Here is a 2,351-nt window from a genome sequence, read left to right as displayed (position 1 = left end):
AATGTGTTCGTTGTTGGTAAAGTTGTTAGTATTCAGAGTATGGGTGCAAATAGATAGTGTTCTAAGAGAGGGAAAAGAGTGGAAAAGAGAGTGGTTTAATGCATGATCTTGTTATTTATTTCTTATATTATGAGATGGGCGTCACATTGACCGATGATGCCTACAAATACATGTGGTTGTACTTATACTGCTCTTGCTATGTCTTTTGACATAGTCCGGAAGCAGGATTGGTGATGTTTCATTACGTAAAGATGAAGAGATTCTCCAGCAATTTCTATATTCTTTCCGCATAAGTGGGAGCTATGTCTTTTGTTATTTTATCCAGATTTTTACTCTTAGTAGCTCTTGTACCGGTTAGACTAGATCCTTGGGGTTGTTAATTACTTTACAAGTCTAAATTAGTTCGTGAAAAAGAGTTTGTTATAAAGAACTTTATATCTATTATATATGTGTTTCGTTAATTTTTTGCATGTATAAACCTTTTGTATATAGGGATTCTCCTACTTAAGTGTTAGAGTAAGGTGCCCACATGGCTCCGTGGGTTGGGTTGTGACATAGGTTCCCTGAGAGAACCAATGACTTGAAGTGATTGTGTATCGTGAGAAATGTGAAATTATACATTGTCCGTAAATGGTGCTGATATTGTGTATGTTCAGTGTATTCATGTTATTATTGTATTGTAATGGCTTATGTATGTTGCACTTATTGGGATAGTCATGTGATCCTACCACTACATTATGGTTGTCTATTTATGCTGCACTTGCTCTTTCTTTGTTGAGTACAGCGCATATTCAGGCGGCTATTGACATACCTCGCTTAGAATCTAATGATTGTTTACGAATTAATGGGTGTACCAGTTTTTTTGGGCTGCCATGAGTTCACCGTTTGTTTATGTTCACATTCCGAACTTTGAATTTGTAGTTAGTTATTAGCATGTTAGTATGGGGTTGTACCTCTTCTTGTTTATACTTATGGTTGACGTGTAGATGTTTTGGTATATTGACTTTTAGGTTCTAGGCGTGTTTTTCCACATTTTTTTAGTTATTAGACTTTTGTTTGGAGTTTATGGGTACTCCATATTTTCTTTCCTTCACATCTATCTTTCTTCCGTAACTTTAATGCCTTGGTATTTTGATTAAGTTAGTTAACAAATTATAATAAATGGTTCTCCCAACGGAGGATTAGTGTGGGTGTCACTCACGACCATCAGAGTCATGACAAATTTGTCTCAAAGTATAGGTTTGTTGATCTCAATGTACCTAAACGAGTCTAGTATCGTCTTGTCAACGGTACGGAGATGTATGTACTTAATTCAACAGGCATCAGACTTAACGAAATCTCTCTCTTTTATCTCGTCTCCTTTCGTTCTATAACTTGATTCCAATTGGTTTGTGATGATTCAAATGGTATCCAACCTCCTTCACTCTTATGTATGTATATGGTTAACACTATATTCAACGGCGTCAGGCCCGTAGATCCCTTTAATGCTCCAATAGAGGAATCTCTAACGAGAGGTCACAGTTGAGGTAAGGGTAGAGGAAGACCTAGGGGTAGAGTCCGAGGAAGAGTAGAACCTACTGGGGATGGAGCACCGGATGAAAATTCTCCCTGATATGAGACCCCTCATGCGTATCATGAAGAGGTAGAGAAGCTATCGAGTTGGGATCGGGAGAATGTAGGAAAAGAGAAAGAGGTGCAGGCTACGATAGAAGACATTCCTCCCATAGACTCAATGTTAGCTCAGGTGAGAATGTAATTCTTGAAAGGGTTGGTTGGTACTTGAGTGCTTGTTTTTGTTCAAGAAACTCAGGCTCCAGCCAATCCTCCTATTGCTATCGTTGTCCCTAAGCTGGGTGGAACTGGAGGTAATGATGCTTGCTTTCGTTCTTTGTTGGGTCCTGGTATGACTGTTAATGAGCATGAAATGTTGACTAAGTTCTTCCAATTTAAACCGCCTATGTTCAATGGTCTCGAGAGTTAGGATGCATATTATTTCATCCTAGATTGTTATGAGAGGCTGCATAAGTTGGGAATTGTCCATTATCATGGGGTTGAGTTTGTGACTTTTGAACTTCAAGGTGAGGCTAAGTAGTGGTGGAGAGTTTATGTGGAATGCAGATGCTTGATTTTACCTCCACCTAGTTGGACTCGGTTTCATGCTTTATTTTTAGTGAAATATGTGCTTAGGAATTTGAGAGATTGCCAAGAAAGAGGAGTTCATGGCCTTGGGGCAGGGTGGTATGTTTGTGGTTGCTTATGAGTCCAAGTTTCATGTCTTGTCTATATATGCCACACAGTTAGTGACAACTAAGGAAGATAAGATCCGTTTATTTATTAAGGGACTAAATTCT

The sequence above is a fragment of the Solanum pennellii genome, chromosome 9 (genome assembly GCF_001406875.1).
Source record: "Solanum pennellii chromosome 9, SPENNV200".
NCBI lineage: Eukaryota > Viridiplantae > Streptophyta > Magnoliopsida > Solanales > Solanaceae > Solanum > Solanum pennellii.
Note: the sequence above shows the minus strand (reverse complement) of the source record.